This window comes from Falco punctatus, assembly GCF_963210335.1.
Source record: "Falco punctatus genome assembly, chromosome: 12".
In the NCBI taxonomy this organism is placed as follows: Eukaryota; Metazoa; Chordata; class Aves; order Falconiformes; family Falconidae; genus Falco; species Falco punctatus.
The window spans coordinates 19,879,712-19,907,048 of NC_137592.1; the positions used below are offsets into that span (position 1 = coordinate 19,879,712).

At 42.3% G+C, this 27,337-nt stretch overlaps 1 long non-coding RNA gene across 1 annotated transcript in view; it reads left to right on the top strand.

Moving 5' to 3' along the window:
* Positions 1-27,337, top strand: part of LOC308072137 — a 138,839-nt gene that overhangs the window by 39,983 nt on the left and 71,519 nt on the right. The window contains exon 2 of the long non-coding RNA XR_013931509.1: positions 1,985-26,515. This is a non-coding gene — a long non-coding RNA (uncharacterized lncRNA). The remainder of the gene's footprint in view (positions 1-1,984; positions 26,516-27,337) is intronic.

Consider the following 27,337-nt stretch of genomic DNA (forward strand, 5'->3'; position numbering starts at 1 on the left):
TGTGGTTGTGCTGCTTTGCAAGGTAAGTCCAGCTTCTCCTACATTTTTCATGAAAGTCTCCTTCAGGATCCAGGAATTCCATAGGTCTGACCCAAACCACCCTTGCCCTACGGTAGCTAAAGGGCAACCCCCTTCAGCGGTTCCCAGCCCAAGGTGAAAACCAAAAGTGGTGGACTGAATCACATAGCAATAGCGCCTCGACAACACGGGGTAATCCTCAGCTGAGCAAAGCTGAGCACCCACACTCAGGTCCCACTGGGAGAGAGCCCTCGTGGCGTGTTCACAGCCCCCCCCTCTGGAGCCAAACTGCAGCTTGTGCCATCACCAGTGGCTTGCCTTTCCAACCCAGCAGGATGTTTGAAAGCATAGGTATATATGCTTAGAACCCTTCAAATTTAGTAAAATAATTAACAGTGCATAGAGGATCACCTGCTCTCTCTGAGCTACCATGAAGAATACCAAATCTTGTTAATAAAAGCTGGTCCGGTGAATGCACATACAGCAGCAGACTCGGAACAAAGCACACAGGAGGAAAAAGCAACGTGCTTTTGAGAATTGTGAGTTTTCCCTCTTAAATGCAGCTTTTACACAAAGCACCTCTTGGACACCTCCTTATGAAACCATGTTTTGGAGTTTTCTCACTCTTAGGGGGGAAAAAAGGAAACCCTTTTATTGTGAAAAGAAAGGTCAGACTGCATCTAATTGATTGGCCTGCAATGGTTTACGTTTTTTGCTGATGTTGTTCCCCACCAGCACACAAGATACAGCAAGGTGGCATGGTGCTAGAAAAAAAGAGAAAGGTTTTCTGTCTGTAGGTGGTTCAGTACGGAGAGCCCAGAGAAGGAAGAATTTTTTAAAAAAAAAAAAAAAAAAAAAAAAAAAAAAAAAAGCTCTGTTATGTTGTTTGTTGGTAAAAGTGAGAATTGTCACTGGAAAATATTTTGTTTTGAGATTAGTTGGTGGTAAGCCATGACTAATGCTCATTGTGCCAATATGCGCTTGCGTCTGGGTCACCAGGCCCCCCTCCTGCCCCCCTTGCTTGTTTTAAGGAGCTGATGGAGCCTGCTAAAACTTGTACCATAAGGCCTTTGGTGTAGGGGCTACTTCTTCAAGATTGTTTGCATATTGCTTAATGCAGTGGGGGCCCTGGCTCAGGGCTAAAGGCTTTGGGCATTATGATAGCAAAAATAGTAAATTCAGTGGTGGTTCTCGGTTGCACTGACCTTTGCAGCATCTGGGTCACTTCAGTTTTGGGACTCTGGGGACCGAGAGCTGATGTTGGGTTTCATTCAGGGAGTGGAAGCCAAGTCTCCAGCCATGTTCATTGTGAAGTTTTCAAAATGGAAAACAATTGTTGATTCAAGTCCAAGAGATTTTCTGGCTCTGGTAATCTTGTGTTCAGCATGATCACAATTAAATACATTCAGTATTGGTTTTAGGGGCTTAGCGGGATGTTTTGTGTTAGAAGCAAGAGAAAACAATGCATTTGTTACTGTTTTTTGTTTTATTATAGGCATTTACTTACTTGGGGTTCTCTGGTTTTGTGGATAACCCTGAGTATCTTCTTGTAAAGCCAACAGTGATTGCTTTACTTTTCAGTAAAAATAAAAATGAGGAAGAAGGCCACACGTAGCTGTTCTGTCCTTCAGGTATTCCAGAGACAACTTGCCCTACTGAGCTCCATCTGGCAAATTAAGAAAAATCTCTGTCTCCAGATGATCAGTGATAAGACACTATGCTGGGAAGTGATATGATGATGCAATAGATAACAGCTAAGAAGTGCTTGTTCTAGCACTGACTCTTGGTGACCTGCACTGGACCAGATTCAGCCAGGACTGCTACGGTCAATAGCAGCTGCAAAGTTATAACAGCATACCTTTTCCAGAGCGTATAAAAGCCTGCCGGAAGGATTCACCCAGAACAAGAGGAAACATAGCTGGAAACATTGCCTCTAGCTTGGGTTTTTTCCTTTTGTGTATTGTAGGGAGAGGACACAAGAACTGTGCTGCTTGGAAGGAAGATCTGAAGAAGCAAGTGTCCATATGGAAAGGATTGATTCTTGTTCTGTTCCCAGGGCACTGTTTTAAAGAGCTGTTTGTATATGTTAGTGACGTAAGTTAAAATAAAGCATTAGACATCCTGGGTTTTCAAACTCCCATTGCATGAGACAAGGTAGGGAATATGTGGAGGAAGTCGAATATGTCTACCAAAATATTGGACCAGCCGGTCAGGCAGAAGCTGACAATATCGTTGCTCACAGTATTTCTTCCCTACAGGTTCAAATACTTGCAATCTTAGAAATCTCTATGGATATCTTATGCCATGAGGGAAAAGGTCCGAGCTTTACTGAGTTCCCGTCATTTTATAAAATCCTTCCCAGTGAGAAGTTTAAGAAAAAACCCTTCCATTTTAGAGTCCTGTTGGCTGGCTGACTGCTGTTAAGAAATAAGTGTTTGGCATATTGTGATTCATCCTAGTTCTCTGTACTTAGTTTGCAGATAGCTGTTTGCTTCAATAGTGATCCAGGTGAACCACAGGTAATTAACGAGTGATGTCTTCCAGAAGTAGCTGGCCATCATTTTTCTGCTTCTTCTCCAAGTACTAACAACATCTGAGATCTCTTTCTTGTATACAAAGCAGCCATAGGCAGCAGCTCCTCAACAAGACAAATAGTTTGACTGGAGAACAATGTTTTGTAATTTACAGGATATAGCTAACTTTATTGTGTCTTTCGTTCATGGTGTAGTGATAAAAAGAATGCCAACATGTCACTCATGAAGTAAGGGTAAATAGGTGCTGTGCTATTTTTAGTCTGTGGTTAGACTCATAAAAATCAATATTGTTTTACCTAAAATCATGAAGTCTTCTCCTAACTGCCGTTTAAGATTTTTCTTAAGAGCTGAGCCTGTTTGGTTTTTCACCCACAGGGAAAGCTGCCATAATTTCTAGGTGAAGAGGTAGGGGGATCAATAATGCCAAGCACAGAAGACATTAAATTGCATAGCTTGGAGCCTGAAGGTCCCTGAGGCCTGTGGCAAATCAGTCCACCCAACAGGGCCAGGACTCTATTTTGGTCTTTCTTGCAGCTCTCCTTGTTTCTTGCATACATGCAATGCTGATCCCCATCAGAAAGCAGAAGGACCATAGGGAAGATGGAGTCATTGAGATTAAATACTAAGTGCATTTTTGCAAGGGATAAAGCGGAACATCGTCAGTTTTACACAAATGTTATAGTGAGAGGACTGGCCCATTGAAAGCCTCTTAAAGGTATGATTGCAACTCACCGAGTTATGCAGAAACCATCATTATCAAACACTAATAAGTATGGAGGATAAATGGAAACCTAGAAATTGCTTTAGTTTCTGCATTCAAGGGGTGCTTGCAAGAAGTAAGACTGTCTGAAAGTGATGTGGCTGTTTCTGGCAATAGTTTTGAGATAACTTGACATTTTTGTTAGTTTTCGGTTGACTCAGGCGGAGAAGTCTTAATTATGAAAGTGTGTGTAATGGTGGTAGGGGAAGCTCTAGGCAGCAGTGAAAAACACTCCAGCTAGCAGTGAATATGAAGGAAGATGCTGTTAAACAGGAGAGAAGGGCAACACTGGGAAGTGCTGATGACTGCTGTAAGGCTGAAGTGGTAATTTTGTCACCCTGGGGAGCAACTGAGTCTGGTCAGAGGCAAGACTGTGACCTGAGAGAGAGAATTAGAGCCAAGAGTGTGTGAAATGGGAGATGCAGAATAATTCTCACTGGTCAGACTATGTGGGACTGACAGAGATGTAGAGCAGGGGGTGAATGCTGAGACTTGCAAGGCCTAGTGTGTCTAGTGTCTGTCATTTTGCTGCTATTTGTTGGGGCAGTGCACCCAAACTGAGGTTATCGCAGCTGTACCTGCTCCAGTGGAGACAGGAGGCATATGAAGAATGGTGGAAAGCTGAGTTTTACTTGGAAATCTTTGCCTAATAGGGACTGTAATAATCACAATATAAGAACAGCTCTTGTTGTCCTGCTTCTGACAGTGGTCAGTAACTAGATAAAAGAGCAGGACAGACATAGTGATGTGTTTTTAGTGTACTCTCACCATTTTTAGTGGTGTGTTACACTGGAGCTAGAGATGGTATCCCCAAGGTTGAGGTTAGTAGCCCTTACACAGCTTTGTGTAATTGCTTTTGGACCCCTTCTAGCCATGATGTCTGCAGTATCCTGTGGCAATGTGATCTACAGCTAAGCAATATCTGGTGCAAGAAACAGTCCTTTTTGTTTCAGAGTAAACTTCTGATAGTTTCATTTAGTGTGCCCTCACTTTTGTCTTATTTCTCTTTGCAATAATAAAAAAAAAAAGTTTGTTTTCAGATGCATAAATACCCTGATATGGCTTTCCTGTGTGACCTCCCAAACAGATTCTGCTGTTTTAAAGTGTTTATCATAGAATATTTCTAGAAGGTCTGTGATGTCCATCTTGTTGTGTTGGTTGCATGGTGGGATGTAGCATGAATGATGGGACTTACTGCTGCTAACACCTGCAGGTCCTCATGAGACAGAAGTTAGTTACTAGGCTTTTCAGGTCTGTCTTTAAAGCAGTTAGGCTGACCACTTAAGTATTGTTATGTGTAGCTGGGAGGGGGAGATGTGGACTTCTGAGAGGCTGTGTTATGACTCAGCTGTACCGTGCAGTTAGATCATAAGCTAAATAAACCCAGCATCTCTTGGAAATCCTGGATCTGAGTAGTTGGTGACCAGTGCAGTTTATCTAAAATCTGCAACTGTGTCTCATCTAAGTATTTGTAAGAGGAAACAACTCAACCTGACTAAGAACTTTCAAGATCAGAGCCATAGTACTGGTGCTACTAGTAGATGACTTAATCTGTGTATGAGACTTTCATTTCTAGAGAACTACACTGGAATAACTGCTTTGGTGATCCCTGCCTGCCTAATACTGCTGCTTTTTATGACAGACAATGTAGGTCTTCCTGTTTACTTTCCCAACCAACAAGTCAATCAAGTAACCTTTTAGGAAATACTGCAGGTCACTTCTGAAGCACGCCTCACTGCTTGGAAACCTTTGTTGCTGGGATGAATGATATTCTTAGATATTCATGAGAAATAAACAGCAATAATCCTGACAGGAGGTGTTGGCAGGATGAAGTGTGAACAGGAAGCGATTAAAGATAAAAGGCAATCTCAGGAGTTACCTGTAGCTTGCTGTGTGATTATAGGTGTGGCTGGAACAGGTCACAACACAACACAGCACCTGCTGACAACAAACGCATCGGGATCTGAAGTTTGCTCCTCTCCCAGGCTGGACCCCTCTTATATAACCAGGCTGATCACACCAAAGAAAATATGTGGTGCCTAACACATGATTTTCAGCTTTGACTTTGTTTCAGTGTAGACGGAAACATAAGCTATGTGTTCTACAAGTGAAGCTTCAGTGACTCCTAGATTAAACTGCCAAGGCATTTAGCATTAAAACCTTTACCTTCATTTTAATTACGCAGTGAATGAGGCAGGAGTCTAGGCAAAAACAGTGTGTGATCATGTAATAGGGACTGCCTCATAATGACAAGGGAGGCAAATGATGGTTGCACCATCCACATTCATTAGTGTATTTCCCAACCACTGTGAGTTTTGTGGGTTGCTTTTTCCCCCCCCCCCCCTTTAGTCCCATTGGCCACCTTTCTTACAGATTTAGTGTAAGGTTTAAATCATACTGTACACACTCTCTAATACAGAAGGTCACACATTATCTATATGATTACCAAAGTATCATTGTCTGGTACTAATTTTTAATTTTTTAATTTGCCATGTCTTCTCACTTATGGGTAACGGGATATGTGTGACAAATGTGGGCCATGTATATTGTCCATATTAGCTTCCTCCATTTATATGCCTACAAAGCCTGAATCCTTGGGCTTTGGGAAAAGAGTCAAAAAAGATGAAATAATGAGTAATACTTAGTGTTTTAATGGAGCTCGCTGAAGTTACTCTTCCATTTTACAGCCTGGAATGGATACTTCTCCACACCAATTATGTAGCTCACCCTCTCAGCCTCTACCACCCTGACCTGTATGCAGAGAAACCTTCTCAGCCAATGCAGAAGAGACGTGTTTTCCCATGAGGAGCAGGACGTGCAGGTCTTGCATGGGACACGCTCTTTCAGCAGATAGATAGCCTTTATCTGAGACCTGTCATTTACATTGCAAATAATGTGGTCAAGAGGTGAGTGGACTACTTGGTGTAATTACAACATGCATATGTAGCAGGTGAGTTCACAGCTCTGAATCTGAGCATTTCTAAACCAGTGGTGGTGAGAAGGGGACATGGAAGGTGGAGATCTTAGCGCTCCATACCAAAATCCCTCCATGCTCAGGACTGTCTCTGGTCCCTGCTCTCTCAGATGGAGAGTGATTACTACTCTCCCTTATTTATTCCTACCCTCTTCTTTCCTTTTTGTGATTTCTTTGTGCTAGTGTTTGCCTTTGTTGCCAGGTCTCAGCTTGCTCAGGCTTTTCAATTGTTTGCCTAGGTTTAATCTTCTTTGAAAGGTCAATCTTGTGCTAAAGAAGGATGAGCACTGTGTCAGGCATTGCAGTTTTGGTCATTCTGCAGTCTGGGAAGTTCACAGTGTGGTTCTCCTCATTAGCTAGAGCAACCAAATTTACCAGGAGCAGAACGCATTACTTATGCAAGCCTTATGTAAGATACTCGGCAGAACAATTTAGACATAATCACTGAGGTAAGAGGGTGGTTCCAGGATGTACCCACTGTTCTTAAAATATTAGCTTAACGAATCAGCAGTAGGTAAGCAAAAGGAGCAGACTAGTTAGCTAAGCAGTTTTTTGTGTTGATGAGTCTCTTTAAGGCACTGCCCTGCCCGTGATGAAAAAAGGCCGATCTCCCATCTTTCAAACTGCTGCAGAGAAATCTGCTTAGACACCAGAAATGTTGCTGCGTTCCCTCACCTGGAGAGGGAGTAATTGTTTGGGACACAGATGATTTGCAGTTCAAATTCCAGCTCCTCCCTGGGTAGGTCTGTTTACTCTAAACTGTTGGCTGGGTTTGGGTATAAGGGCACTCACACACAGATGGCAAACAGGTTTGACTTGACTGAGGACTTCACAGTGGGGAGGTTGGAAGCAAATTGCAAAGCCCCAGAAAATGAAAGACATGAAAAACGAAGGAGCCTAGTTATGTTTTCAAAGTCTTAAGCACATCCAACCTTTTGTTTCCTTTACTCACAGCTTTGAGAGAAACTGGCTTAAGAGGAAAAAAAAAGATAGCTAGACTGCTCCCAGTAGATGTTTATCTTCACCCAGGCTGTCTTGTGCTGTGCTTCCTTGTGTTTCACTCCTGCATTGCACAAGGCTAAGCGACTTTACCCTTGGAGCTGTCAACTCTGGAAAGGATTGGGACCATTAGAACAATGACTACACTATTCAAAGTTTCTGGGATTAAATGCTCATTCTCAGTTGTGCCTCCCAATCATTTTATTAAGATAGGTACATACGTTCTTCGAAAAGACAGAACAGTAACCACATGAGCTTGTAATTGCTTGTAAAGTTAAAATTTCCTGGGCTAGCACCTTTTCAAAACATTTTTTCTGTGTTATTCTTAATGTTATGGCAGAATAGCCCTTACAGATGTAACCCAAACATCTGAATATATATTGCTTTAGAAGACATCTTTCACAAGCAGATAGATGGAAAAAACTTCTGACATGAAGGGAGGGGAAGGAGTCTGCAGAAAGAGGTGAGCTCTGACTCACATCTTCAGAGTTTGTAAAGGCCATGTTTGCACTAGCCCTGCCAAGTGTGTGCTCTCGAGGGCTTTGCACCGAGGGGGCTCGGTGGAAGCACTGCACTGCTGCGGCACCTCCTGGCGCTGCCCCTGACAGCACCTACACCTTTGCCCCTCAAACTAGGGGTAGAGCCCAGAGTTTTGCTAGGGAAACGATGGTTTGGGAAACTTTCCACACTCTTAGAAAACAAGCACTGCAAGCTGGTATTGCAGGTAATTCACAGGTCCACCCAGGCCCTTCTATGTACCTCTTGCTCTCTGTCTTCTGTTGTCTCATGCTCGTTTGTGAGACAGCTACTGAAATTCAGTGACATGTTAATGCTATTGTTTTAACCCCAGGAAAGTTGGGCTGATGTTTTCAGATTGGGAAACTAGTGGCAGAACCAAGGTCTAAGATGGCTGTAATTTTTGGGCAAAAAAAAAGAAGAAAATGGTCATTTATCAATTCAGTGAGTCTTTGCTGATATTCAAAACCATATACTGTAAACATTTCTATTAAGAAAAAACTTTGTATTTATTCCCTAAGAACACTGTGGGCCCTCCAGCAGTAAAACCAGTATTTCTGCTGAGGAGACAGAGGCTCTTCTCCCTGAGAAGCCTTTCTTTTTTCTCCTGCAGTATGTATAAAGGACATACAAAGCCAGCTGGTCAGATGGATTAGAAAGCACTGCAGCACGTCAATGGGCACCCTTGTTTGTGTTGTTGAGAAGAGATTCTTAGTTGAGAAAGAAAGAAATGCCTCCCCTGTAATAGCCACTAACGAGGAGACCCTAGTGAAGTTTTTGTTTTTTAAAAGGCTTTGGCAAAAGACGTTTTGGACTCTTGGATTAGTTTATGTTCCCTCCCCCTCCCCACTTGATCCTTAAGGATTTGCCCAAGTCATGGATTTTTACTGGGCTTGTTAACTCTGTTGTTATTTTTTTTTCAGCTAAGGGGATAAAGAAATCTTTTAGCAAGAGCCACTCACTGGGGATTAGCTGTGAGTGGACCGAACAACTCAGTGACTCCCCAGAGGGGGTGACCCCTGACTCCAGGGTTAGGTGATGACTCATCTTTTGCCTCCTAGCTGAGGCAAGCTGAGGGCTCCCAACACGTGTCCTTACCTCCGTACAGTGAGAGGCAGTGCAGAAGATGGGCTCTGTGTTATCACAGCTGCTATTCTGCAAAACTGCGGAAAACGATAAAGTAGATAGAATATCAAAGGATATGGTAACTGTTATTGGAAGGAAACCATAACCTCCTTCTACCACCTAAGGACCTGTCTGCTTTCCTCCTTTATAATTTTCAGAGCTGCAGGGGTTTTCCCTGCACAGCAGCAGTGCTTCAATTCATTGCAGAGCTAAAAGGTGGAAAGAGTGGCTTTTGGAAAAGTTTTGTTATAGATGGTAATGCCACCTGGTCCTAATGGTATCATGGATGCTGTGGTGGTGGCAGAGAAAGGTTTCATGGGGGTCGCTTGCACAAGCTTTAACTGCTATATGAATTGAACTCATTTACTTTGGCTGTGAAGTTACAAGCAATGCATTTGGGATGCAAAAAGCAGTAGGAAGAAAAGGCAAAAATTAAGCTGAAAGCTCACATGAAATGGAGATCAGACTGTGTGTGTAAGGCTAATATGTAGATGAGTATCACTGAGCAAAGGAGTCATGCAGATTAACTCTGCTTTTGAGAAAACAGGTTAAATACTATGATATCCACTGGTTTGTATAGTCTTTGAAATCCTGGCTATTTTACAAAGCAGTCAACTGTATCCTTTTACCAGGTTATCAAGGGCTTGGATCAATTAATGATGTATAAGCATCCAACCTACTCTATTGAAAGGTCTGTCAGTCATCGTACTGTACCATAGGTTTTCAAGAAAGAGCTGTGGAGAAGAAACCTTTCCCTCCTAGCTATTTTTAGAGGAAAAGTAGCAAATCACTTTGGTGGGAGACAGTCAGCTCACACCGAGTCAGGTTTAGTGACATGTGTTGTTTTTTGTTGGAATAAACTGGATGGGATTAGACAAACCTCCAGTGTATTAAAGCACGGCACCTTAAAATGAGATTTCCCAACTAGTCATAGGAGTCAAGCCCCAGCGCAATTTAGATAGATGTCCTGGCATACAAGGGATGGTGGAAGAGGGGGAACAGTGATATTGAATATACTGTGCACCCTTGTATATACATTTGATACATATTCATGTGCAAATACAAACATACAAGTGTTAGCTTTCTGCTTCCTGGCTATTAATTAGTAGTTGATTTCTTGTAAACATATATAGTAGGGGAATGCTCTTAGAGCCTTTATAAAAGGAACAGGTTGTAGCAGCTGTATAGAGGTATTTAGGGAAGGTCTCTGTGCATGAGAAGGCAGGCAAATAGGAAGAACTTGTGTAAAAAGCTGGCAAGAAGCAGGAGTAGTCAAGGAGAGGGGTAAATGATCTGCAATAAGCATAGAAAGAGGAAGGCATTTAGGATTAAGAGTATGGCAAATTTTGTGCCTTTCCAGGCACAAAATCCCTTCCTTTGACACTCACTTTGTCCAGACCTGTGTTTCTTTTTCAAGCTGGTTGCAGGTGATGAAATGCCTAGCTAAAACAAGCAGTCTTAAAACTGTTAGCCATTGGGAAACACAGAAAGTTGCAGTGTGCATTTCTTCGCCAACGGCAGCTGTCATGAATGCATCAAACTTACTTTTTGCCCTGACTCTCCATGGGGTATTAGATTAGGTTCAGAGTCTCCCAGTTGGCTTTCAGGGTCCTTACTGGCCTGGACTAAGTGTTTGTGGCCGACCGTTGAGAGCTCGAGGAAGAGAGCTGCAGCTGGCAGTTTCACTCTTTGGCAGCAAAGAAATCTCCAGTCAGGGTCAGACTGTTGAAGGTAAAGCAACATGTTACTGCTGATCGTGTCCCTCTTTGTACTGGGGACATCCAGTGTCCTGTCCTCATCTTATTGCTCCTCTCCCTGACTCCTGGCTGCCAACTCCCCCCTGGCTGGCAGCAAGTCTATCACTCATCAGGCCCTGAGTGAAACGCATTCAATTCGCTGGCCTGGAAGAAAACTAACGTGACAAAAAAGTGAATTGTTTGCCTCTAGGTTAATGAACTGAATCAGCTCAGTGAAGGCTCTGATGAACATTAGTTTGATGCAAGAGAAAGGGTGCATTAGCATGACTGGGATGGAGAGAAGAAAGGGCAGGGCTGGAGCTCAGGACGTGCTACTTTTGGCGATGATGAACTGCGAGAGTGACTCAACTCTGACATGTAACTTCCCCAGGAGGGTCTTAATATGAGACTGTGAAACAGGAACTCCTTTTAGCAGAAGCTGCGCCATCACCCGTTGTTATCGTAAACAGCCAGTGGTATGCATGCTACAACAAGAGATTACAGTGCACACGCAGGATTCCCAAATTCATTGAGGGAGAGCAAAGCACACATGGTAGATGCTAGTCACACTGTTGAATGCACTGTTGCAAGTCGCTCTGGCACTGTAAAGGTGAAGGTCCTATCAGAACTTATTGGGGGGAAAGTAATCAAGATGAAGGGAGATTTATTCCCAGTCTCCTGATAACTGTCACGAAAGCATCATCCTCCTAAAGAAGAAACACTGTGTCTGTAGAATATGATGAAAAAGTGTTAATCATAGATTAATTTCTTTAGACTGGACTTTAGGGTACTCTGAGGTTCTCATTTATTTTGGTTCTGAAAAGGATTTATCATGGCTTTATTAAGGCTCATGTGACAAGCATTTTGGAAGTTCTGTTTCATATCAGCTAACCAAGTTCCTTTTAGTTGTGTTGTGCTGGAGGTCAGGATTCAGACCTTTGCCTTACAAGGTGACCCAAGAATTTGGGCAGAGAATTATGTTGTAATTTATTGAAAGTATGAAGGAAAAGTTTGCATTTCATAGCATGTTCACAGCTTTAGTGAGTCTGAACAATCAGGACTCTAATGAATATCAGTAGTAAGTAGTATGAGTAGAGGAATTTTTTTCCTTTCCTTCAGTAAATGAAGATAGTGATTTTACACCTCAGGCTTTTTGCTGTTATGCCTTTTTCTCTTGTCGTTTCATCCCCACCTTGCCTGCTTTTTTCTTGTTGCCTTCTTTTATTCAAAACATGTAGCTAAATTTAACAGAGAATTACCATATTGCTTTACTTGGAAGATTTTCTCTGCTCACAATGTAAGGTGAAACCATTTCCTAAGTAGTAAAATTCTGTAGACAGTGAATGGTGGAAGTTCAGATGTGTGTGTGACTGTGGGACATCCCCTTCACCCTTTCCCAGCTTGCACCTGGTGCTTTCAACATGCCTTCCAACATTTCTGTGCTTCATTTGCAGCTCTGTGTGGTCGTTGGCAGAAGAGGTGCAAGTGCCTCAGCCCTGGGCTGGCTGTACAGAGAGGTGCAGGACTCTACCCTTCCTTGGGAAGGCTCTGTTACAGCACTGCATGACTAAGGTGGGGCAGTCTGTTGGCTGGGGTTAACTCCACCTGGATAAACCAGGCCTAGTGGTACTAACTTGCCATCTAAGACTGTGAAATGACAGTTGAGGACATCATACATTACAGCATCTCCCTCTGAACAGCGAGCAGCTTCCCTGCTGAAACAGCATATCATGCAAAAGTCTTCCAGCCCAGGGTGTATCAGAGAAGGAACGAACCGTGCATTTTTGCATTGGTCACACTTCAAGGGATAGTCCTTAAACTTCAAAAACTAAACATACGTTTTTGTTCATTTTAATAAACCAGCTAATTTTCAATACTCTTTCAGCTTTGTTATAACATTTATTGGTATAACTGAATAGCTAGAGTGTTTGGGATAGAGACATTGGAAAGAGCCAGATACCATACAGCTGTCCTTGTGATACAGTCATTTGTAGCAACTTCAGGATTTAAGCATCTCCTCACACACTGCTGTGGCTTTAGGAAACCTTGGACTTTGCTGCAGTTTAATCACATTTGAAAAGCTTGCCAAGCCTTATCAAGAGTTCTGCTCTGACCTGAGCTGGCTGTTAGCTTTCACATGTTATTGGTATTAGCATTGCGATTTCTTCTTTCCTCAAAAGAAACAATAGCCTTTATTCACAGGAGGAGGACTCTGGAAATGAAGACTCTTATTTCAGGTTGTTTTGCTTTTAGTTATAAATACCTTTTGAAATAAATCTGCAAATGCAAGATATAATTCAGATCAGCTGGATCAATACAATCAGTGGATCATGCACAGAAAGTTGTAGGTGTTCCTTATATGTCATCCAGGTTTATTTTTTTTTTAATGTTCTTGGCTAAAACATGATGTTTTTGTGTGGACAGCAGTACTAACATTCTGCTGACCTGCCCAACCCGCCGCTAACCACCTGGAATTAAGTTATTTTTATAACTGGCAGGTTTTCTATAAGCGAAATGGTTCAGGTTTAGCAGCTGGATGGAAATGTCTGGCGTGCTTTCTGTGGTCATCCTTGACTGCAGACATTACAGGGTAAGGCAAATGTGCCGCAAACATGTGGTATGTTTGCATCTTTGCGAAGGGATTGATGACTGGCCTAGCTGAGTAATCAGGCGCAGGCCACCTAGCCTCACGTTGTTTAAGCCTTCCTAAAAGATGGGTGTTTCTTGAAGCCAGAAATTAGGTAAATCTGTGTGGAACTAGAAGTATCCACAAAATCTGAACGTAGAGCCCAATGGAACTGTTGAGTCTGGCAGGCTGGTTTAACCTATAAAAGCCATGATATGTGCTGATATTCTCTTCAAGGATCCTGAAGCTTTTCTTCAGTGTTTTTAGAGAGGACTCTAGAGTGATGGTCTCGATGGAGGTGTTATACCTTTTTGCAGATGCTGAAATGATCTGTTCTCCTTTTTCTGTGTTTCTTTCCATTTTCTGTTTTGTCTGAGCTCAGGCAAACTAAAATAGAGAGGACTTCAGAGTCACCTTCCTCTGGGCCTGCGTGCTTTCTATGACACTGCGGACAGTGTTATAGGCTGTCACCCTTGGATTTCTACAGGAGAAAAGCAAATGGTGACTGACTGAATTATAAGAAAAAGAAGAAAACCAGATATTATTTTTTTTCCCACAGATTAAAAGAACTTTCTCTGCTTTTCCTGATACAAGAAACACATTCCTGAAGTGAGCAGGACCATGGTGGAGCCATGGGTCAATATTGTCTTTGATTCTGTTGCCTCCAGAGAAGCTGATCCTGAGCAGCGGGGACCCCCGCAAGTCCCACTGGGGTGAGTCAGAGTCCCCGAGCCATGAGGGGGTGACAGGTCACTCCATCCCGTGGGCTTTGACTCCCAGTGCTCAACAGCACAGCTATGTGGGTTTGACTTTGTCACAAGGCCCTCAGTCTCTGATATTTCCACATGTTTTCAGCAGCAGGACAGGGTTCAAATTATGTCAAAAGAGATAATGGGAAGCTGGCAACTGAATGTCAGCAGGGTCTCAGTCGTTGTCAACATTTCCCAGAGGCCTACAACTATTCTGGTGGAGGCGCAGGCCAGCTTGTAGGCCTGAGTGTCTCTGTCCCCTGATGTTTTGCTGGGTATTATTTGCGCATAGTTTAGGCCAAAGACCAGGAATCTGGGGCCATAGGATAAAGTAATTTCCCGATTTCTCTGCATACAGGCAAAACTGCATCCACGGCCCTCTGCGCAAAGCTTCAGCGAGCCTTTGAACATGGGTGCCGTTAACATGACAGGGCCGGGATTTTACCCCAGGCATTTTTACATCTGCATGTATAATCTGCTCTGAGCAGCTTCAGACAATGCTGCGATTAAAAATACCTGGGCAGGTCTCCACAAGTGCTGTCCCTGTGCCATGTTTCATAGTGTTGTACTGATGTTACACACACAAGGTGACGGGGGCAGAAGGGCAACTTTTAGAGCGAGCATCAAGCAGGTAGTACTCAGGGCCATAGGAGCAGGAGCTCTCTTCAAGTCATCATTTTAAGTGGTAAACCAGAGTGTCGCTTACTGGCCAACACAACAGCGGCTTGCCCCAGGCTCCCAGCACCCACTCCAAGGCATTGCAATAGTTGTACAAACAGTTTTTGCTCTAGCTCTCAGCCTTCACTGGTTCTTTACTTCTGTGTCTCCCTGGCTGCCCCATGTCTTGGCGGTCTCTGTTCTGCTTGAGTGTGATTCTTGGGAGTCCTGTGCTCCTGCACCCTCCTGTTACATTGGGAAATGCCTAATCCATTACCTTTAAGAAACGTACACAGTAGGAAAAGACATTGGTTTCCAAAAAAACACAGCACAGAGATCCAGACCTGTTCATTCCTTGCGTTTTAGGTCTGGGGCTCTGCTTTGATCCAGCCCCACAAATGTAAGGTCTGAACTTGTGCCAGTGTCTGATCTGACAGTGTTTTGATTTGAAGAAACATACGAGTGTTTCTTTGATTTTTTTTTCTTCTTTTTTTTCCTGTGAGAGAAATTAAACTTGAGTGGTTTGAGGGGGGAATATTTTAGCAATTTGGAACAGCTTCTGTGGTATGAAACAGTGTGATCAATAGCTGTTGAAATACAAGTGATGGCCAAACCCCTGGCCTCCTGTCCCTGCCCTTAGAAAAGGGCCTGAGCACTCAACAGCTGGGGAATGCTCCCAGGGTTTACAAACCTCTTTGGGTAGGTTCATTAGCAAGCAAAACAAATGTAAATTAGTTTAAATAGAAAGCTAGGTTAAGGTTTAATGGGGGATAGTTTGAGAGGTGCCCTGGAGAAAGCCATTACAGCCCTTTGCTGTTGACCTTGGTTAGTTTCCCGTCCCCAGAGCGTGCCTGCTGAACTTTGTGCTTTCTGCTCTGCGTTAATGGAAACTGCTTGGACAGACTACCTAGAGCAAGGTGATGAACTTTTTGTCCCAACAGACTTATTTATCCCCTCTTGTTTTGATCGTGGGGCTGCTTTGACAATGTTTTGGGCAGATTTTTCTAACCTCTTGAGGTGTTACTTGGACCCAGCTCTGTTTGAAGGAAGAATATCTTATGCTAGAGCCTTTTCTTCCATAGTTCCAAGTGTTTTGATGAATGTATATTGTAGCCTGGTATTAACTACAACTTTTCATTGCTGTCTACTCTTGACAGCTATTTCTGTTAAGAGGTGCATTTTGAAAACCAAGTGAGTTTATGTATATCTGAAAAATGAAAAGCTTCTCTGAGCGGAGAAGCCTATCAGCAAAATTATATCAAATTTTCTTTCTGGGTGGCTGGTGTGCTAAGGTCATGGGAAGGCTTTGCAGGCACGAGAGTTGTATTTGGAGCCTGGAGTACACTTGGCAGTAACATGAATTGCCAAAGATGTCTGAGAGAAATTGGTTTCGCTTGGTGTCTGGCTGATCATTTTGGCATGTCACGTGAACCTCCAAACAGCACAGCAAGAACTTCCAGCTGGCTCGTGCCCCCAGACCCGACGGGCGCAGTCCCTCCTGCAAAGGAGCAGCATGTGAGATGGTTGTCAGAGAAAGCTCAACTACCTCTATATTTTAGGGGCCAAATGTAGTCTCTACTGTTTGATGTTTGGAAGGAGAACTCCTGTGTGCATAGCTGTTAGTTTCTGGCAGTTGCTGTTGTCTTTGTAAATGTCTGGGGTTGCCGTAATCTGCCAAGTACATGCCCAGTGCAGCAGTCTGATCTACCCATCTCTCCACAGCCTTATGGAGCCTTTTGTGAATTTTTGCAAGGAAGTCCTGGATGGGAGTCACTGAGGCTGGGACCATGCAATTCTGCAGTTTAGAAAACCCCTTAGGTTCCCGAAAGCCACAGCCTTCTTTTTCAGTCAAGGTTCAGGATACGCTCCAAGTCAGGTTATGTATCCATCTCATCCTTTCCTTACCTCCCATCTGCAGTAATATGTGATCACCCCTTCTTTTGCAGCAGCACCAACGCTTACGCAACCCTGCTGCACTGTTTCAGGAAGCTGATCCAGCCAAAAAGTAACCTAAAAAAGAAGTGATGAGCTGTATGAACCTGTTCCCCAGGAGGTCACATAAGTGTTAATGCTGGCGGGTGGGAAAGGGTGGGAACATGTACCCCAGAGTGAGTGAAGAGTGCTAGCTGTGTGTTGGAAGAGTTTATACTGCATACAACCTCAGTGATTTGGATGAGGATTTATAACAGAGTGCCTTATCTGAGTCACTAATTGTTAATGTTACCATGTTCATCCTGCAGTAGTGTCAGAAGGCTGCAATCATGGCAGTAGCACCACAGTGCCCAGCTCTGTGTGCACGCCAGAGGAAAACTGCACAGTGTTTGCAGCCTCCATAGGTGTGACAGACAAACATGACCAACAATACAAACATGCTTCATCAGAAGAGCCATGCTGTTCCTGACAAAAAGTCCCTCTCACGCCTCTTGCCCTCTGTTCTGTCCCATGGGGCAGTAGCTTTGGAGAGGGTACAGGTATGGCATGTGTAGTGCTGCTGTGCTTGGTACACCCTCGCAGCTGCAGGAAAACTAGACATCTGCACTGTAGGTTGTCTCCAGATCATAATAGTTACCAGGGGAGCTTCTCTGAACGGACAAAGTCTTGTCTTGAATGCCTCTGCAACAAGCCATTGATATGAGTTGCTGTCTTATCCAATGTTGTTTTAATTGTAGTCTCAGAAAAATTCACTGGATGTTCTTGTATCTGAGATAAGGTGAACAGTTGCTTCTCATTTATCTTCTCTGTGGCATTCATAATGTTGTCAACCAGTGTAAGCTGAGCTGTATTACATTTTTCAAGTGAGAGGCGACTCAACCTTTTCTGACCTGGGCTGCTAGCTAGGGAAAAACTGCATCTATGGGGGTGGGAACTGTATGGTGTCCTTTATAAAAGGGCTAAGCCCTCACCACTCCCATGGTATTATCTGCTTTTAGTATTCTGGGAGTTGAGGTATGTTTGCAGTTACATGCTGCAAACTGAAGGACGTATTCCTCTACACGCTGGTGTAGGTTTAGCTCTGTGACTTGATTCAGAAAGAGCAGATGTTGGGGTATCTAGATGTTACTGGGCATTTCTCTCTTGCTGAAACATCACTCTGTAGTAGACTTTTTGTAATGAGTGTATGTAACAGCTTTTCAGCCACCACTGCCTGGCATTTTAACTTGGCCACCACTTATGTTACTACTCTGGGCTGCAAACTGCGGTTGAGGAACAGATACGTGTAGACCCCAGGACTGGGCAGCAACCCTGGGTGGAGGGGGGAAGACCAGCAGTGGCTGGTGTCCTTTTTAGCTGGTATTGTCAGTCATTTACTACTGAACTATTTATAAAGCAACATGAATGAACTACAAGCTCTAAGGGAGTTTACTGCCGCCCTGTTTTTGTGGGATCATGGTCACATTTCAGTATATGTCATCTGCTGAGGGGCACACTGCATCAGCTACTGAAGGTTGCCTCGGTGCCCTTTACTACTAGATGAACACAGCATCGTTTGGGGAAAAAATGGGAAAAGATTTCAGGAATTGGCAAGTCTGAGAGGATTTCAGCAGTTACAATCGGTTGGCTCCCAAGAATCATTTAGGGAACAATTTCTTCAGAACAGAATTAGCAAGTGAATGCAGTATGTCCAGGTCTTGTTTCTTGTGTAAGTACAAGCAATATGAAATAATTTGCATCAGATCTGTTCTTAAAAGCTAATGATTGTTTCCTTCCCCCATTATTTGGTAATTCTAAGGATGTAATTAGATGTTAAATAAATTGGATTTGACACAAGGCAAACTCCAAGAAATTCCCGCTTGCCATCCCTGCTGCTGCTGGCTGTTCCTGTGCTGCAGTTTGTTGCTCTGGTTGTGCTGATGCACCTGTTTGTAGGGCTCTGCTGAAATGATCCAGGTTAAACATTTCCACACACAAAAATACCCAGCAGCAGAACTTTTTTTTTTCTCTTGGTCTTATCAACTCGAATCTGCAGATCCAATCTGTTTTATTTATACACATCCCTCCACAAAGTTGCGCTGATATAAGTAATGTGGTGCTGAAGTGTGACATGGAGTAGAGGCAGGTGGGTGGCTTACAGGTAGGTGGCAAAACAGGAGACTGTTTGAACAGAAGTGTATAAACCAGTGATACTGGTAATTCATGATTGCACCCTGTGGCCTGAGCCAGCTTCTGCTTTCAGCTCAAATGCACACACAGCAGCTCCAGATGGAAGTGGCCTCAGGTGGTGGACTACCTGTCAATATGGTAATACCAAATTTTAGGGGTTCTACTTCATACTGAGATGTTTTCATGCTTGCTTTATATTTAGCAAGAAAGCACCTATGGTCTCTCACATACTGTTTGAATAGGAGCAACTGTATTGTATATAAAAGACAAACTCAGTTCTTTACTGGAAAGAAAATATGAAGTTGAAAAAACAGCCTATTGACTTCAGGTCTATTTCTGTGTGTTTAGTTCTCCATTCGTGCCACAGCAGTAGAAGATAGAAGCAGTTTCTTCTGAAGATCACTTAACATTTTTCCACCCCCTTTCCCTACTAGTGTAAGAAAGATGGAATTATTTTCAAGGCATAACTCTCTTTCTCCCAGCCTATGCAGTTTCTGCCTCTAGTACAGTAAGGTCTGGCTGAAGATGCTGCACAGTGGTCCCAGCCTCTGAGTTCTGTACTGACATTTGATGACCAGAATATCGAGATGAGTTTGGTCTTTTAAATGCAAGGCCTTGAAAAGATGTTAAGTGTCTGCACATTGTTGGATTGCATCCTGGTACCCTGGAGCCTGCTTAGGAGAGACTTTTACTTTTCCTCTAACCACCACAGAATTGGGTAATTTGGGGTAACTCCAGATTTTGCCTCCTGTGAGCATGCCGGATAGAATTGATATGTAAAGCTTTAAACACTCCGGAGCTCAGCCAATTAAAAGAAATAGTTAGGAACTGAGTTGCAGAGAACTCCCATTCACTTGCAGTATTCTCCAGTTTAAAGTTTCTTCAGAGGAGATGCAGGGATAACACTCCAGGGTGGGAACACTTCCTCTTTAAATTACTAAGCAACATTATTGTCTTAAATGTAAATTAGATAATTAGCGAGGTCAAGAGACCACACAAAAGATTTTATTGGTTTGAATAAAATGCAGCCTGGCGTCAACTAGTGTATAGTAACAACCAGATTTTCTGAGTAAGTATGAATCACCATATTAGATGCAATTTCACCTTGTGTGTTGTTCACAGATCTACTCTGTTCGCAATTTATTATAGGGCTGTAATTGTTTAAATACAGCTTTGCTTGTTATAGATACTGTATTACTACTCTATTTCTACATAAGGGCTTGGCTTGAATTTCTGTTTGCTCTTCATTCTAGGCCTGATTTTGCTTTGACTCTTCTCGCTTCAGTGCTTTGTTTCGTCTTTTCTCGTAGAGTTTGCTTGGAAGTTAAGCAGACTATTTTTTTTTTAATGTAAAGACACGAGTTTAACAGATTATAAATTATAAAGCTTGAGTTTTCTTTTTGGCGATCACCCATGTGTTTTGGCTTTTACTACCTATTTGGCATGCACTACTTTTTCATCCAGATGTAAGTAGTGCTACTAAAGTGAAAAAGCTGTGGCTGTGTTATAGTAATGTTTTTCACTGAGTTCTTCTGCTTAGGGCTGATCCTCCCAGCAAAAGAAATTTGTTATCCTCCAGATTGTGTTTTGAATAGATAAGATAGACAAATGATGAGAGAAAAGATGCCATATCATCTGGATCATGTGCAAAAGTAACAGGGGTATTGGGAAGATGCAGTGAGAACATATGCAAAGTTTATAGTAAGTTGGAAACTGAATCCAAGTCATGTTGTTCATGCTTTAGTGCATTACAAGTAATAATTATCTCCCTTTCCTCCAGATTCTCACACCCTGAATTTTGGATTGGCATGGTTGTTACAGCACATTTTAAACAATTGTATGTACATTTTTACCTGAAGAGAGCTTGGAAAATTTTTTATAGATCCTTATTTTGAGGAATGTGGTTAAAAAGCATTGTCTTGCCTTTATTTACACATGAGAGACAGGGTTCCTGCCAGCCAGCCATGGGAGCAGGGCTTCTCCCAAGTGATATGCACTGTGAGGTGTTTAAAGCAGCAGAGCTGGAAGCGAAGGGAGGACTAGCTCTGCCAGTTAGGGAGACACAGCTAAATAAACTCAGTGCTTCATGCAGTGGCAGGAGCTGAATCATGTGCTAGTTAAAGCAGGCAGCAGGCGTAAAGCCCAGTTAGCATCCACCAGTTATTAAGAAATCTCTGACGACAGACACAAGGGTGACAGAATTGGATTTTATTTAATTCTTCACAGGTCTCTGAGGTTGCAACCCTGGGCTCTTACTTCGGCCATTCCTTTCTCAGGTTAGAAGGGCAACATGAGGCTGATGTGAAACCTTTTTTTTGTTTTCATGCCTCTTTAAGGTGGTGTGGTACCTTGCTTTAGCAGGCATGCTGGGTATCCTTGTTACAGTGGGTGTCCAGTGTACGTGGCGAGATAGGGGAATGTTATCCTTTATTTTATGGACAGTTATTGCAGCACAAAGCAAACAAGGCCCAAACCCTCAAAGGTATTTTGCTTAACTTAAAGTCATTTCAAGGTCATTCAAGCCCTGCATATTTCTGGGGCTTGAGGCTAACGTGATTTTGTGTGTTGACACCAGCAGCACAGACTGTGTTGCAGGCCATGCTGGCAGAGCTGGGATTTCTAGGTTCCAGGCTAGTGGCTTAACTGCGGGACCAGGCTGCCTTTCCTAATCTTTTGTCCAGATCTGTGCCTTAAACCTGTCTGTTCTGCATGATGAAAACCACTGTGGTTTCTACACTGAAGCAGTGCCTCTGAGCTTGAAAAGGCTATGTGCTTCTTGGGTACGGGAGGTCTGTATTGTTGAACTTCTGCACTGTGGGAGCAAAAAGGCCAAGTTGCAGCGCTGGGTGAGTGATGCTCAACACATGCTTGCCTCAGACCCCTGCACTGATTAAATCCTGAGCTGTGAGATCATAGTGAAGTAACAGCACGAATCGCCAGAAAATCTGGAGTGTTCAGATTGTGTTTAGCAGGAAAATCTTCAGGGAAGAGTCCACTCAGTAAGCAAACAGTGAAGTAGACTGTTTCTACAAACTCCTTGATCACGAATATGTGTATTATATATATCTGTATGTGTGTAAAACCAGAGCTTAATAAAAGCACAGATGAATTGGTCCAGGTAATTAGCAGACTGAATTTTGCCTTGGTTAAGGAGTTCTGCTGAAGTATGCTTTTTTAAAAAATTAAATTTTCTGCTTGATGCCATGCAACTAGCTTTAAAAAGTGAATAAAGCGACCCTTTGCTTGCTTTGAAACTGCCTGTAACTTAGAGAAGACAACCAGTAGGTAATTTTGATGGGGGTTAAGGGAAGCAGGGGGGGGGGGGGGGGGGGGGGGGGAAGAAAAAAGAAGAAAAAAAAAAAGCCAACTGGGCACAGAGTATCTCTGTTCCCTCCCACTGCAAGGTTTATTGATGCTGTCTGCAGATTTGTGTTTGCTTTACTGCTGGTAGTTAGAGCTGGTGATCAAAGGCTAGTATAGCCATGCCCATGAAGGGACATAATTGGTTGGACTCTTTGAGTCCTCTGTAACAATACTCGGTTTTGTTGTGTTAGGCAGCGCTCCACAGAGTATAAAACATTGCATGATTGCTGGGGCAGTCGGTCAAATGTTTTCTTCTCATCTCAATTCCTATTCTACAGGACACCAATATAGCTCAGAACCCAGGAATGAAAGCTTTAAACCTGGAGGGTGCCTGGTGCTTCCTGAGTATCTTACAGGGAAAACATTCAGTCTTGAAACAGCTTTGCTGACAGATATATTTTTATAGCTTATTATTTTGTCTCCTCATTCTTTGTTTCATTTGAATATAATAGGCTCTTTATTTTTAAATACTCATCTGTTCCTGCTGCTGTTTACATCCTCACCCAAAAATCATAATTCTCTGGGTTATTTTCTTTTTTTTGTTTTTTTTGACGTCACATTTGGTTACTGTTGAACATATGTGCTACAATGCCTGTATTGAAGGGACATTGTTTATTTTTTGAGTAATAAATTTTCCATTTTCCTTTCTGTCTTTTCGAAAGAAACCCATATTCCAATTTGAACCAAAAGGTTATAGACCTATTTATAGTTTTCGAATTTTGGCAGTGATGTAAGCATGTTGTGTGGTTTTATGACTTCATGAGAGAAAAAGCTGGAGTCACAGATGAATATGTAAAAGTGATATTTTCCTGTTTTTTTTTCTTTAATACACGAAATGGAGAAAATACTTCTGACGCAGCCCCTCCTGGGTGTAGCTTGTATATTCTGAGGACTGCTCCAGGGTCCAAGCGTAGAAGCTGTCCATGTCTTCAAGCTATTGAGGCTAGTTTTGCTGTGGATTCAAACATGATCAAATTCAATGAAATAAAATGTACAGAATGGCTTCATTGCTTGGCAATGTTTAAACATTGAATATACGCCCCATGCTACTAGTGAAGTTATTTTTTCTTTTCCATAGCTTCCAACATGATCTGTTTTGTTAATCATTTAAAAAGAATAGATGCACGCCTTTCTGGTGTGATAGTTTTTAGTTTACTCAAATAAACAGCATAGGGTAGAAACACAAGATTTTAGGAAATATAACATTGCATGCATCCCACCAGTTAAAATTTGTCTGGAGGTGTTACAGAAGAGTAAGCCTCTGAACAGCAGCCAGGAGCTTTAAGTCCCAGGAGCTTAAAGGCTGCAGCACATGGAAGACTATCACAAAAGTGGCATGGCTGTGTAGGCCACATTTGTAAGGACGTCCCACTGTACAAAAGAGTTCAAAAGAGATTTAAAATCCATGTAAGAGGCAGGTGTCACGCCTGCTTTTACATGGACACTTACATTTTTCATATAAAAATCCATTTTAGGGTGCTGCCTGTGAGAGCCAGCCTCCCTTCTGCTACCGTCCCCATGCAAACCCGCACCATCCAGCACCGGAAGATGAAGTGGTAGCATTTCCCCAACTGCCCTGTGCATGCAGATGACTCTGCACAACACCAGGTAGGGTGACATAAATGCACCACCTCTGACACATTGCAGCAGATTTCATTAAGAGTTCCTGCACCTTGAAAGCAAAGCAAGCTGGAGAGCCAGAGGCAGGCTTTGCTCTCCATGCTGCCACTGGCTCTGAATGACTTTTGGACAAGTTTTTAAATCTGGTTCTTAGCTACCCATCTGTAACTAGCAGCTGCAGTGCCTGCCTCGGAAAGTGTCTGAGAATAGAACTGGTGGGAAAAAAGGACTTCTGTCCCAGTGACACTGTAAGAGACTAAAATGTAATATATATGTACATATGTATGTATTTATGTATATACTTTTCTGTTATACAGCATTGCTTTATACATATATGTAAATATATAACTTTAATCTCCAATTTAATCATAATGAAAAGCTAAATAATGAAAATCTTCATCACAGAATATTTCCTCTTCTCCAGATTTGATAAAGTTCAGCCATAACACATCTTATTAAGACAGTTAAATGCTTTGTTGTAGTTTTGATATTCTGTGAAAAGAAATGGTTTTGCTGAAGTGGAGTTTGCTCAAAAGCTGTTTCAGGAATGCCTTTCTGTTGCATAACTTAACATAGTACCTGGAAATTATTTTAAGCTCCTTGCAAAAGAACAGTCAGAGATCTATTACATTATAATTATTTATAATACAATTAATAATTACTATCATGATTACTTAACCCTTTTAAGTATGCATGTTCTTTTTACGTACTTTCCTCCTTGCAGATTGATTATCTTAATTATGGTATTTCTGTTTGCATGTACTTAGTACCTATTAAAATGAGTCTTAAAATGCGTTCTCAAGGATTAGAAACTGCTTTGTATGTTTGGACGCTATCTCGGTGGGAACGGACTAGCTTTTTTCATCTCCCTGTGCTGATGGGGCTTGGATTTTGCATTATGTCTTTTTCCCAGACCTATGACAGAAAATTCTCTCTCTCTGTTCTCAGTATTTGGAGTATTACTGGTAACAGTCTAATGATTAACTCTTGGAGCAATGGGGAACCACATGTGTGCTGTCATCCCAACGTAGTGAAGTCTGCCAGTTCCTGAAAGAAGGAAGCTTCAAGAAGTTTGCAGAATTGACACATTTTGTAACTGGATAATGAATTAGCTTTTCACATTTCAGTCAATATTAAGGGGTATTGTTCACAAGCCCCTTGGCAATTAGGCAACTTCAAAATCCTCAGTGGACAGAGGTCAGTATGCAGGTCTGCACAGGAAAAGTCTGCAAGGCTGAACAGGTTACAGATACAATTTTAAAGAGACCTAGAAACCATTCCCCACTCTCCCCCTTCAAAATAAGTGATAACATACAAGGATAAACCTATCTCTGTTATGTAGCGTCTAAAATCTGGTGAGATTAGACCTAAATTTGGACCTCAGTATGCTGAGGCCCTGTACCCTTTGCAAAGTCCTACCCGCACAAGAAAGATGAGTTGAGCTTTGTGGTTTTTTTGTTGCTTTGTCTTTCCTGGCTGCGATGGGGTCATTTGACACAGTTACTACCCATGCTCACGCAGATGAGTGGTGCAGCAGTGGTCTATCTCCAGCTACATCAGCATTTTGAACTGAGTTTCTGCTCAAAACTTCTGCAGAGGTGGCTCATGTCTGCTGAGCTGCCCAGCCAGCTGGATGTGCTGGAAGACTCAAGGGTCTAAAGCATTATGCAGCTCTTCCTTTCCCCCACATAAGCCCTTGCTAGCTGTGTTTATGCTGTTATCCCCTGGACAGCTTTCCCGTTCTGCTTCAGCTGCTTCTCTCAGCACAGCCTATTATGGGTAAGGTCTCAAAAATTTTCCTTTTGCTCTCAGATTCAGATCTCTACATTACTGGGGAAGGACAGCTGAGGCTTTAGGATTCAGGAGATCTGAGTATTGTTTTTTTTTTTCTAGACTAAGTTCTGAGATGCTCTTTCTTCCTCACTGAACTATAAAGAGGAGCAATAATATTTGCCTGCCTCACTGGTTCATGCAGTGTTGTCTGTAACAGTTTTTGAGATACTTGCAGGAGGGTACTGTTAGAAAGTAAAGTACTATTGACAGTGGTAGTATCATGCTACGATTGTGTCTGAACCTTCCACCACTTAAACACAAGTGTTTAAGTTTTCTGTACCTCAACTTCGAATCAGTTACAGTATCATCACTGTAATCCAGGGCACTCTATACATCAGTAATGTACCAGTTATGTGTGCCTTTCGTAGGCTAAAAGACAAGGAAAGAAAAGCCATGGATGAAGGCTTCTGTCATGGATCAGAGCTGATACTGACCAGGTATTGCTTTCTTCCCTTCAGTTTTATAAGCTTTTCCAGTTTCTTCAGCCTGGTAGCTTTTATGCTGCCGTATTTATTGTTATATGGTTGGGGCTTTTTTTATTGCTGATAATAGCTTATTGAGACGAGGAACTTTATTTGCTTAACCTTGGATCTTTGGAAGAGAGACTGGTTACTTTGAACCTTTCAGCCTTCCGCTCTTAAAAGTGTTGAAAGAAGCAACTGTAATTTAGTGCTTTTATTGCAAATTTAAACACACAAATAGATGCCTTCATTCTTACAATCAACATCAAAAGGCCAGAGAGTCTGGAGTGTATCAACCATGTATTGGTCATTCACCATTAATCAACTTACACATGCCTATCTCTGTCAGGATCTCTTCTCCTTCCAGTGTGTTCACTCAGCTCCACTGCTGGAGAAATAGCCAGGAGGAACCCCAAGAACAGGAGGCTCCAGCTGTACATTCTGTAAGTAAGGACAACTTGGCTTCCTGCTGTACTTTGGTACAAACATAGCATTTTGTCACACAGATGAGCATCTATGCTTATTTATATGCAATGCCATTACACCTCAGCCACGGAGCTTGGATACTCTGTGCTTCTCATGCAGATTACTTAAAATAACAGATCCTAACTGTTGAAGACTGATTAGATAATTTTATAACTGATAAAACCCAATAAATTAACAAACATCAAAACACTTACGTTCAAAGTCCAAAAATTTAAAGAAAGAACAAACATGCAAATGTTTAACAGTTAATTTCCCGTCAGTACATACATGTGTATTTGTGTGTTATGATCCATCCGTTTTTCTGTTGCACAGTCTGTGCGTCATCACTACTTAACTCTGTGTGTTGTGCAATTTGTTTGGGCTTGCATCTTACAAGTCAATATATTGGTTTTCATTAGTGTTCCAGTTCCATAAAGTGAATTATCTCTTTGGACGGGAAATACACCAAAAGAACAGATATATTGCTTCAGAAGGACAGCGTTCTTGTTTGTGTGTATAGGTATTACTTAACAGAGGTTGCATATACTAGATGGCATGCATGCCTTTTTTGTGTTAGCTAAAATAAGATTTGATTGCATGTGTAATACACAGAATAAAATTTTAGAAATACATTTCTACCAAAAGGAATGGAGTTAAATCATACTTCCTTATTCTTTCCGTTCTGATGTTTACTCTTAACCCTGTGATTGTTACTTTTATGCACTGAAGATAAGCTCACTCACCATGTAAATCTAGTGACAGGAAAACTCTGCCTTGAAAAGCTTATATTAACATTCAAG